This window comes from Caretta caretta, chromosome 1 (genome assembly GCF_965140235.1).
Source record: "Caretta caretta isolate rCarCar2 chromosome 1, rCarCar1.hap1, whole genome shotgun sequence".
In the NCBI taxonomy this organism is placed as follows: domain Eukaryota; kingdom Metazoa; phylum Chordata; order Testudines; family Cheloniidae; genus Caretta; species Caretta caretta.
Window position 1 is genome coordinate 307012546 of NC_134206.1, and position 12182 is coordinate 307024727.

The following is a 12182-nucleotide window of genomic DNA, read 5'->3' on the forward strand; positions in this document are numbered from 1 at the left end:
GACTTTAGCACATAGCTCCATACAATCTGCCTTGTAGTGAAAACAGATACAAAAAAAAATCCAGTGAAAAAGGATGGCACTGAAAAAATGTCAAGGAATGGCCATATTTATCAGATCCTTTAAGACAAACCAAATCCAATGAAGATATAACATAAATTGCAGTATGCCTATAACACATTCCAAACCCTATATGTCATAAACATTTTTCTTCTATTTATAACAACCTAATTTTAAGCTATGCAATGTATACTTGAATTTACCACTCCAAGTAGATACATATTTGGTATTATGCTGGTTTTTGACTCATGCACTATACTGAATTAATGTACTACCGTAAACTTTTGAAAAGTACTAGAGGTCACACCATTGCTTCTGTTGGCTGAGCTCATTGCACACACCATGGTTTCCTTGCATTCCTCCATTTCCTTCCACAAGTTCTGAGTGCCACTCTCCCATCGCCATTTATTTCAGGGACATATATAAATTGTTAAACTCATATAATTTTTAATTCGTGAAATTATTTCTTTTCTTTCTATCTGAGAGATAAGTCATTAAGGGTGTCAACATTTTATGTTTGATTGGCAGGATGGGCAGAGCTGAGATGGGAGAGGGGTATATTGGAAGGTGGTAATGGTTGCTGTCAACCAGTTATTTGCTCTATAGACAATTACAGACCTACTTAAAGTTGCTAGGTGTGCTGACCAGATGCCAGGCACACTCTGTGTCCCTGATTTCTCCCTTCCGGTTTACCAGTTTTTACCAAAATCGATAGAGGTCTACCCACTGAGACCTAGAATATTCTCTAAAATTTTGGAATTGATCGTATACAGTGTTCAAAAGTTATATTGTTACATCCACAGAGACAGAGAGGCAGAGAAACGTCATCAAGTTGAGTGTAGGGCCTCACTTTGCTTAGCCAATGAAAACAGAAAAGATGTCACTTGCGATACACAATGGAAACTTTGCATTCACTGGACATGTGTCAATTATGTCATTTGCATTTTTCTAGTGATCCCATCTGCAAGGCTCTGTTTTGGGAGTTCTGGGGCAAAATCTGAAACTGAGGCCCGCACCCTACCAAAGAAATATCATAGAGATAATGAGTCATGAAATGACAGAAATCATGAGACCAAGAATGTAAAAACACCGAGAGAAGCCCTGGGGGAGAGGGGACTGGAGAGCAAGCCTGGTCTGCACTAACCGCAAAGCAGTGGCTCCTGTCCCATAGGACTGGACCCAGCTCTCGACTCCACGTGTTGAGACCTGGTGCATGGGACCACAATGCCATTCAGCTTTGGCCCGGCCAGGCTGGGCCAAATCAGAGGGGCACTATAAACCCATAAACCAGGTCCCAGTGCTACTTGGTTTGGCCCTCTTCTCTCCTTCCCCCCACCCCATGGATGGCCCTGCCCATCTGGCTGGAGCTGAATTGCTCAGTGGGATTTACGGCTTAAAGCTGGGAACTTGGAACCACGACTCATGATTTCTATTCCTGACTCTGCCATGGACTTGCTATGTGATCTCTGGCAAGTCTTATAAACGCTCTGTAGTACCTAGTCCCTTTTACATCTATTTTACACAGGTGTAAATGACTACATGAGGGTACAGAGGATCAGGCCCTCTGTCTGCAGGAGATATAGCATGATATATTTTTATACAAATGTTCATAGCCAGTTTCTAATACTGAATGTAAGAATACGAAGTTAGGCAAGAAAAGCACTTAGGGCCCAATTCTGTCATCTATGATTATATTAAATAATATCGTATTCTATGAGTACTATTTGGAATGAATAAGGGTGGCTGAATTGGGCCCTTATGTGTCACAGGTACAGCAGTAGTAACTCACAAATACATATTTTTGCATTTTCATTCTCCATCTTTGACCCTGGAGAGATCAGCTTGAAAACTCATACCTTGTGTCATTTGTCTAATCCTGTTCTTTGGTCAGTGCTTGTGCTTATTCATCCTACCTTTATCTTGAAGCAAGTAAGGGTGGAAAGCATATAGCCAGGACTCTCTGACAGTACAATTTGTACATTCCACTTCTTTTATTTGAATAGATTGCACCAGCTCACTATTGAACTGTTTTTCAGCTGGGGCCAGCTTCCAAAATGCTCCACACCATCGTATCTACGCCAGCCTTCTTTACAAAGTGCAGCTGTGGACAGATGGCAAAAGTTAAGTCATGAGAAGAACTTGAAAAAAATGGGAATCAAGCTGAGGTCCTGCTGTCATAAATATAAAGGGAAGGGTAAACCCCTTTGAAATCCCTCCTGGCCAGGGGAAAGCTCCTCTCACCTGTAAAGGGTTAAGAAGCTAAAGGTAACCTCGCTGGCACCTGACCAAAATGACCAATGAGGAGACAAGATACTTTCAAAAGCTGGGAGGAGGGAGAGAAACAAAGGGTCTGTGTCTGTCTGTCTGCTGCTCTTGCCAGGGACAGAACAGGAATGGAGTCTTAGAACTTTTAGTAAGTAATCTAGCTAGGTATGTGTTAGATTATGATTTCTTTAAATGGCTGAGAAAAGCATTGTGCTGAATAGAATAACTATTTCTGTCTGTGTATCTTTTTTGTAACTTAAGGTTTTGCCTAGAGGGGTTCTCTATGTTTTTGAATCTAATTACCCTGTAAGATATCTACCATCCTGATTTTACAGGGGGGATTTCTTTATTTCTATTTACTTCTATGTTTTATTAAAAGTCTTCTTGTAAAAACTGAATGCTTTTTCATTGTTCTCAGATCCAAGGGTTTGGGTCTGTGGTCACCTATGCAAATTGGTGAGGCTTTTTATCCAACATTTCCCAGGAAAGGGGGGGGTGCAAGTGTTGGGAGGATTGCTCATTGTTCTTAAGATCCAAGGGTCTGGGTCTGTAGTCACCTAGGCAAATTGGTGAGGCTTTTTACCAAACCTTGTCCAGGAAGTGGGGTGCAGGGTTTTGGGAAGTATTTTGGGGGGAAGGACGCGTCCAAACAGCTCTTCCCCAGTAACCAGTATTAGTTTGGTGGTGGTAGTGGCCAGTCCAAGGACAACGGGGGGAATATTTTGTACCTTGGGGAAGTTTTGACCTAAGCTGGTAAAGATAAGCTTAGGAGGTTTTTTCATGCAGGTCCCCACATCTGTACCCTAGAGTTCAGAGTGGGGGAGGAACCTTGACACCTGCTTACCTAATTTTTGCTTCTGAAAGAGGTTTCAGCTTCCAGTTAAGGTGTTTATAAATCATCTCTCTGATTTTAGGATCAATATGTATCTGGAAACTGTTGATATCCTAGTGTTCTGCAGTTTGTGTCTCATATTGCTAACCTAAAATAACATGGCATCAGCATGGTAAAAAATGGAAAGGAAACAGCTGTTTCTCCTTTTTATGCTGGGTGACAATCCATTTGTTAACATTAGAATAGCACTGACTATAACATTAATAACAGTTTTGGTGCTGGCTATTATTCAGCCAAAGCAGGTGTATCAGGAACTAGAGAGCAGACAAAGAGCATATGACTTGCTCTCTTGATCACGGCTATCCTTACATGTGGGTGATCATTAGATTGATCCCTTTTTCTTTCTTTTCCTTTTAAAAATAATAAGGATCTATCCAAGTCTGCCGTAGCTGTTTATACTTCTGCCCTGTTAGTGCTGGATGATGACTGATCCTGCATGGGAGCACAAGGGGAATTGTGGGGCGGGAGGAGCCTTCCACACTGCTTGGCAGAGGGGTGCACATACTGTACCTCCACAAAGAAGTAGAAGGCACCTCTAATTATGTTTTTCACTACCCCTGGAAGCATTGTGTCTGCCTGGGAGCACCACAGAATGCCTGAGGACTGGCATTTGTGTGTTCTACCTCCATATCCTCCTTGGAAGGCAATAGACAAGAGCCTTTAATCTGTATTAGTATTTTGAGCACTAATGAAGGGCCTCATCATATTTTGTTACACTATAAGGGCCTGATCCAAAGCCCATTGAAGTCAATGGAAAGATTCCAATTGACTGTGAAACAAATTATATCAGGCCCTGAATCAATCAAAATGATCTCTTTAGTGTTGATTTTGTTTTGGGGTGCAAAGGCTGTTTTTATTTTTGTTTTGCACAGCACCACACACTTTGTCAGCATGTATGAAATAATGAAACAACAAATAAAAATAATCCTTTAGTTGTCCTGTAGCCATAGGACTGTAGGGTTTTTCTTATTAAAATATGAACTCCTTTATGTTATTTTTGGAAGTGCAAGATATTACGGTATGAGATTCCACAAATTAAGCAGATAAAATAAAAAGGGTCAAATTCTGGTTTGATGACACATTTGCTTTTGGCAATGAATCATTTCCCATCTAGGTTAGACGTCTCTATCACTAAAGCCAACAAGTTAGTGTGAAACACAGACATATAAGCAAATTGTGAAAGTGCTGATGATGCATATTAGTGGTAGGTTGGCTGACTGCTTTATAAAAATAACCACTGGGGGTAAAGGTTATGAGGAAGTGCCTCTAGGCTTTGTGGGTCAGACTGTTATTGCAGTGATTTTTGTAGGCACCTAGAAGTCAAGTGTTGCAAAGCTAAAGTCCCTTTGTAAAACTGGACCTCAATCTCTCAGGGTCTGTCTACACTGCAATGAAAACCCAGTACTAGTACAACTCAAGTTAGCAGATCTGGGGTTCATTAACACAGGGCTTGAGCATCTACAACCATTTATAACCCCAGGTTAGGAATTGTTGAACTCTGGCTCCCAACCCGGGGCTCCAGCATTATGCAAGCCCCAATCCAACAACCCATATCTCCAGGGCCTAAATTCTCAGAGTATTTCCTGGAGCTCCTAGTCCCCCATCCTGCTCAGGGCTTCAGGCCCACGGGGGTATGCCCTGCAGCTCAGGGCTTCAGGTGTGGAACCCCAAGCATGCCCAGAAACCAGCTCGCAGACCCCCAAAGGGCTGCAGACCCCCAGGTGAGAACCAACAAAATCAGGCTGGAGTCATTATTTACCAGAGCTCTGCTCCAGACAGCTCCAACTGAATTTAAACCCTACAAATCTCAGACTTTCTAGCACCTTCCCAAACTATAGCTGCTCTAGCTCTTTATTCATGGTGCAGTATGGGAAGATTTGACTGTCCACCAAACGTGACTGTCAAGAGGACAAAAAAAGTCAGTCTATGGGAATATGGAATACTTCTGGCAGACTCCCAGAGCACAAATCCAGTGGGGCTGTGTCTCCAGTGCAAAGCCATAAGGCATGAAGCCTGGATCCCGGCTTCACTCAGGCTCAGCCCCTCTACTCCTGTGGACTCGGAAACCTGGGTTAGCACAATTTGTGTGTAGATGGGAAGGGGGGTTAGGCTTGAGAGTGAGTTCAAACCACGGGCTTACATTGCTGTGTAGACATACCCTCAGACAGTGCCTCAGTTTCTGATCTGTAAAAATGGAGAGGATACCTACCTTACAGAGGTGTTGTGAAGATAAATCCCCAGTACTTCGTATCTGAGCACTTAGTATCCCTTGCGACTCACAGAGGCACCTTTACTGATAGATGGCTATTTAATTATCTATATGGGATTATTTAAATCCATTTCCTAGAGGACAGATGTTCACAATACAATTCCCACCTCTGACACTGCCGGTGGAGAGACTATGGACCAATTCCCCTTCTCAGGACAGCCCGGTTTGTGCTGTAGCTCGGCCAGCATGGCCGGGCCACTGCCACTGAGTTGCTGGATGAGAAGTTAATATTTCTTCAGGTACCAATACTCTCAGGTAGTAACACAGGGGAGAAAATCTGCTTTTAAATCCGATGTTTTCTGAAAGCAGCATAAATAGCCCACCTCTGTCTGAACACGTTTTGTCTTCCGGCCTTAGAGGAACCACCTAAGGGCTGGATCTGGCAAGCCTCTCCCGGTGCGCTTGCAGGATCCAGATCAAGGAGTTCAGTGGGGCTCTGCAGCTGCCGCTGGGAGCAGGCTCGGGGCGGTTAGGGATGCGGAGAGGGGAGGCAGTTGCGGTCTTTCCAAGGTACTCTGGGCCGTGCGTGGCACTTCGGGGGAAGTCCGGGTCCCCCGGAGTTTGCTTGGGGGCAGTTACACAACGAGGGAGAGGCAAACAGCGGCAAAGGTGGAGGGGAATCGCGATGGGTGGCAGGGCCCAAAAGGCCACTGGGGCTCTGCGGGGCTGGCCAAGTTTGGATCCCCTCCCAGATCCCCATTGCCCGCTCCCCGAGCCAATGCCTCGCTTGTTGTCCCCGCTGAGTCGGGCTCGTCGCTGCGCGGCAGCCCCGGCTCCGCGCGGCAGCCCCGGCTCCGCTCAGCAGCCGGCCTCGGCCCCCGGCCGCAGCTCGGAGCCCGCCTGGGCTTAGTCCCTGGGCTGCTGACCCAACTGGTTGAGGGGAGCGTCGCAGGAAACTCCCCCTTTTCAGCTGGAAAGTTGGGGCGCGGGGGACGGAGCTGAGGGGCCGGGGGGCTCTCCACGTGAGCAGCGCCGCCCCCCCCCCACCTCCCCGGGAGAGGGGGAAGGGCCGCTTCCTCCGCGCTCCCGGGCCCCTGCGAGGCAGGCGGTGAGTCACGGCCAGGTCAGGACCGCGCGGGGCGAGGCGGGGGAGCCGAGGCCACCCGCTGATTTACCGCTGGGAGCCGCCACAGGAGCGGCAGAGGCGCCGAGGGAAGTGCGCAGCGCCAGAGTGACCGGCGCCTCCAGGTGCCTTGGGGAGCAGCAGGGCGGCGCCCACCCCCCAGCAGCGACGTTGCCTCCAGCTGGCGGGAGTGCAGCGCGGGAGTCGGGGACCCAGATGCGGAGCAGCTGCCTCGGCTTCCCCGCCCGCTCAAGGTACAAACGGAGAGCGCCGGGGACCGGCCTGTCCAGCCACCCGGCGCCTGGGTCAGTGCTCAGCCCCCCCGTTGCAGGAGGGGGATTCCCCCATCCGCGAGCTGGAGCCTCAGTGCCCCGGGGGCGGGGAAGGGGCCAGATCCCGCCGTTCTCAGCCTGAGCGAGGACTGGAGGATCTGGCCCCAAACTCGTGCGAAACCGAATCGATCCCGTTGGCTGTGGCCGCGGACTGGAGCCCGCGGCCTGGGGGCGGGGAGGAGGGGTTAGCGCACTTGTAGCTGTCAGTAAGCGCGGGGGCAGCAGGCGGGAGAGATCGGGGCAGTGGGACGGGCCGCGCGCTCCTGGGGCTGAGTCAGGGGGAGTTCTCCGGGCGACCGCAAGGAGAGCGAGCCTGCATGATTCAGGAGTGAGTGACTCCGCCGACGGCGGAGGCGGGAAGGTGAATGAAGTGTGTGTGCGTGTGCGGCGCTTACAGTCATCCACTCTGGAACCACCGCCGTCTGACTCAGCCTCACGGCCGCGACGGGGAAGCGGCCAAGCGGCGCAGGAGCCGCGAGGAGCCCCCGCACCCTCCAGCGCTGAAAGGGGATCGCCTCGCCCTGCCTGCAGGTGCACGTGCATCTCTGCTGGCCTCCTTCGCGCTGCGCCTCCCGGGCGGCTTCTGCCCTCACCCGTTCCCAATGAGATGACCCCGCTGCTTGGGAATGTAGCGGGAAGCGTTGGTGTCCGGCTAGAAACCCCTAGAGGGGACCCCAGCGGGAATACCGCGTTTTTGGCTTTAGCAGAGACAGGTACTGTATGCATGCTGCACTGCCCTGGCGTGGGAGTCAGTTAAGGGGGTCAGATTAATTCCGACCAAGGGAAACGTCAACTCGGTATGCATCTGATGAAGTGAGCTGTAGCTCACGAAAGCTCATGCTCAAATAAATTGGTTAGTCTCTAAGGTGCCACAAGTACTCCTTTTCTTTTTGCGAACTCCACTCTGGTGTCTTCTGCATTAGTGTTTTATTTTACAGCAATCGCTGCTTTAGCAGCTGGAAACTTCCTGGGTTTGAGATGTAATAATAAAACCCTTTACCACCCTCCTCTGTGTGAGGAGCGTCAGAGAGTCTAATTTTGACAGAATCATGTCAGTTCTTCTAAACTTTCATCAGATGATTATCTATATACTTTTTTCATTTTTAAGATATCCTAGTCAGTTACTACGAGGGTAATTGTTCCAAAGGGCATTAGAAAGAAAATGCCACACTTACAAAGCACTCTCTCTAGAAATGTTGTAAGAAGCATCACATTGTATAACACAATATTTAGGCTTGTATTTCACATGGAGCCATCCACCTACCGTACATATGTTGTTTTTAACATGCATCTTGTGTACTATTTTTCTTGTCAACTATTACACTTTCTCTTTGTGACTGTCTATTTGCAATGATCATATGGACCGTTAGCTGTGCTGTTTGGGGGGTAAGAGGTGCAGAAATGTAAATGAAGTCAAAGGCTTTGGGTTATTCAGATGGTTTTGTCAAATTTAACTTGAAAGTTCATTTTAGAAAAAAAATGTGTTTTAAATATTTGGCTACTGATAAATTCTTGCATAGTCAGTCAGGCTTACATCAAGTTAAATGCTTTTTTGTTTTGTTTTTTTAAAGTATACTATCTTCCAAATTACCAGAGTATGTACTTTACAGATCTGGTGTATTTAAAATATTTCTTGCTGTTGTATTGTAGATTTTTTATTTTAAAGATTAAATTTGTCCACGATTAGGAATAATTTACACTCTGTAATGAAACTTTAGTACTGTGCCCATATCAACATTAAGTTAGATGGTCTCTTCTTTATAAATATTTATGTATGTTCTAGAAACTGTAAATATTTAGGTTAATCCTCATCCCCTAAAATGTTGAATATTTAAATAGTACAAATACTTTAATATCTGTGCAGTTCATTGGGAGTTGTTGCATTTATAATCTACAGGATTTACTTTGAGAAGCTGCAATGTATGGATGTTTTCAGGTTTCCCAAAAAACCTTTGCATGTGGTGGTAATTCATTTGCTTTTGATATATCTCATTCAAAATGTCCTTTTGCATTGCTGGCAAGCAGAATTAGGTGGGAATCATTTTTGAGATTCAAAAGGCACAAACTCATACTTAGGCAAGGTACAAAACGTCTCACTTCTCTATAAGAGCTGTTTAAATATTTGCAGCTAATATTTACAGTGTGTTATCCAATAAAGACCACAACGCTGCTGTTTTGCAAGAGTCACACATTAAAAACAAAATAACCTGAGAGATTAACTATCTCATTGTCCTTTGCACCCATTACCTCCTTAAACCTTCTGTAGCCATAGATAATTTGTAATACAGGTCTTTTAGTACACAATTGATAATTTGAAGAAAGGTAAATACACCAAATTAGTTATGTACAACAATCGTTTTTAAATTCACATCAAAATCTATTTCCAGAGGGTTGCAGAAGTTTTGTCTTGTCTTTTGTCTTAGTGTTTTTCAGAATTTATGACCATTCCATAACACTTGTTTCTCTTGAGACACAACTGCAGATGTTCTTGTTAGAGGGTTGCTTTCTTTACAAAGGTCGTTCTGAAGCCAGCCTATGGCTTACAGTTGATGATAATGCAATGGGAAACAGAGTAATTAAGGCCTAAGTCAATTAGAAACCCAAAACTTAGCACAGGTTCATTGAGAGGTTCATGAATAAAGAATGGTTAGCAAATTTTGGCCTCTTACCTCATCAAGTCTACAAGTCCCTAACATCCTCTTTCCCCCTCCCTACTGGCTCTGAGACCCCTCCTTCATTTGTAATCTTCTGGGGGCTTGCATGGTGACCTGCAACCCCCTTCTGCTTTGTCCAGTGCTGTTGGGGGGCCAAGTGGCTTTTCCTCATCCTTCTGTGATCCTCCAGGTGGCTGCTCCACATTGTTTATCTCAGAGGGGAAAGGGGATGGCCTCTTTGGTCTGCTGGACTCCAAATCAGAGTAAAGACATTCTGGAGCTTACCCCATCCAACTGGCAGCTGTGTAGCTGTAAACATGCCTGACTCCACAGCAGCCAAGGGAACCTGACGCCTGAAAGATACCTCAGAAATCAGGGCTTCCCTAGCTACAGTGCAGACTCCAGGGCAGTGTCCACACAAGGAATTCTGAGGTCTCTCTCAGGACCCAGGACCCCTTTGTAGTAGGCACCTATCTTAACTCTACTCACTTAAGAGAGCACATTGGGACAGATGCAGTGTTTTCACATGTTTGTACAGTACCTAGCACAATGGGATCCTGCCTGGGATCTCTGGGCTCAATAGTAATACACATAATAAATATTAATAATACCAATGATAAAATGGAGAGATAAAAGAGCAGTCACCTGGTATCCTCTGAAGATCCCAGGACCAAGACATGAAACACTGGCCCCAAGGAGCCTTAAGGATCCCAATTCCAAGGTGTGTTGGCGGGGAGGGAAGAGAGCGGGGAATTCTCAGGGATATTTGCCACCTGTCACTCTGAACAAACACATATGGGTTTTGTTGTCTGCAAACCAGCTCCCCTAGCTTTAGTACATGAAAACCATGTGACCAGGTTTCCCACACTTATGGTCATTACCTCTTTGGGCGGCATTTAAAGCATTGGCACAAAGACCGAATGTTTAACAGCCCATTACCAATCAGTGGAGGCATCATCTTGTGCATCTTGTCTATGATTGCCTCCTTTATAGAGTGTGTAGCCATTGAATTCACAATATGCAGATTCTAGCCATGCTCTTTCTAGTTCCCTAGTCTACCCAAACCTCTCCACTCCCACGTACTTCTATGGGGTGAGCCACTGTGGAGATGAGCTGACCACAATGTAAAGTATTGATCTGCATGGGCTGCCCATCCCCCACTGTGCAGCCAAACCATCAGGTTCTGTTTTGTTGGGCTTTCTTTCTGAAGAATGTATTTATCTTAGCAATGGTTTTAACAAATCTATACCTCATCCACAGCAGCTAACACAGGCATGTTAGCAGAAACCATCTTTAAAACAGTTTTTTCACCCAGGGGAAAAGTAGTGTAGACAGGGCCTTAAAGAAAGGAATAATTAGGTGACCTCTTTTCCCCAGAACATCAGGCCTGTTTCATGTAGAGCTGTTTGAAATCCCACAAATTCTCATTACTCTTAGAATCGCTGACCTTGTGTTGCTTTCCTTGTTTCAAATACCTTTTAGGAAATCAAATCAGGGTTGCAATCTAATTTCTAAAGGCATTCATACACATGGTATGTGTGCTAACTTGTTTCCTTTAACATTAACAAATCTCCCAAATTGCCAAGCTATTTGCCTTCAGGAATATTATTATGTTGTACAGGAAGATAGAGCATTTTTCCTGCAATTTTAAATATGGGAGAAAAAAAAAAGGTAAAGTTATTGGGCCAGATTCATCCAGGATGTAATGCCTGTGAGGGAAAAGGTGTTGTTTTAAGGATGAATTTTGCTCAAGGAGATCGAGGGCCATTTCTTGTTTTGTTTTTAAACTACACAATTATATTGTTATGCTACCTGATGTGATCAGATAGTGCCTGATACAAAGCCCATTGCAGTCTATCCTGTTGACTCCAAGGGGCTTTGAATCAGGTGGGTACTGTTTGCACAGATATTTGGGTTGAGACATGAAACTGAAGCAAGAGAATTTGGGGCACTCAGTAGTTACTCCTGGGGGAATTCTGCATCACTGCACATGCGCAGAATTCATGCCCCCTGCAGATTTCTTTGCTTCCCAGCAGAAAAATGACTTCTGACGGGGAAGCAAAGGGAAACCACAAGAATGGTCATGCGCCCATTTCCCAACAGTGCAAGCAGGTCGGTTTGGGCACCCACAGCAGCCAATAGAGATGTAAATCACCACTCAGGGCGGGTGGTGGTCTGAGTAGTCATGCATGTGTGAGAGAGACTCTGTCTCTCTCAACTGCTGTTGTGGTGTGCTTGGCATGGAGGGGCAGGGCTTTGGGGTGTTTCTGAAGAGGGAGACGCGGGGCAGATTCTGTTCCGTCAGGCAGAGGAGAATGTAGCAGCCTGCCTGCTTAGTGAATTGTTCCCATTGTTCTTATTGAATTCCCCCAGGAGTATAAAACAGGTGTAAACATTTTTACATTTTACATCTACATTTTACACTCCTTTTACATTGCCAGAGTGATGTAAAGGAGCCGTATTGTAAAGGACAGTATGGCCTTATAAATGCTTATGGTGCTTTAGTGATTAGAACTGGTCTAAATTTTTGGACTGAAAAAATTTCCTATCAAAATGTGCTCCATGAACTGTTTGCTATTAATCTTTTTTGGAGATGGTCAGTAGCCAGTATAAATTGTGAGTCTGAGTCCCCAGCCCCCACTTGCTCTTC

General features: G+C 45.8%; 1 protein-coding gene across 3 annotated transcripts in view; it reads left to right on the forward strand.

Moving 5' to 3' along the window:
- Window positions 1-5910: 5910 nt before the first annotated feature.
- Window positions 5911-12182, forward strand: part of MET (MET proto-oncogene, receptor tyrosine kinase) — a 116358-nt gene continuing 110086 nt past the window's right edge. The window contains exon 1 of one of the 3 annotated variants that reach the window (XM_048836141.2): window positions 5911-5993. The gene's annotated coding sequence lies outside the window, so the exon portion shown is untranslated. Of the gene's footprint in view, window positions 5994-6492; window positions 6801-7165; window positions 7592-12182 lie in introns of those variants that run through there. The other 2 variants (XM_048836142.2, XM_048836140.2) reach the window with 2 other exon arrangements.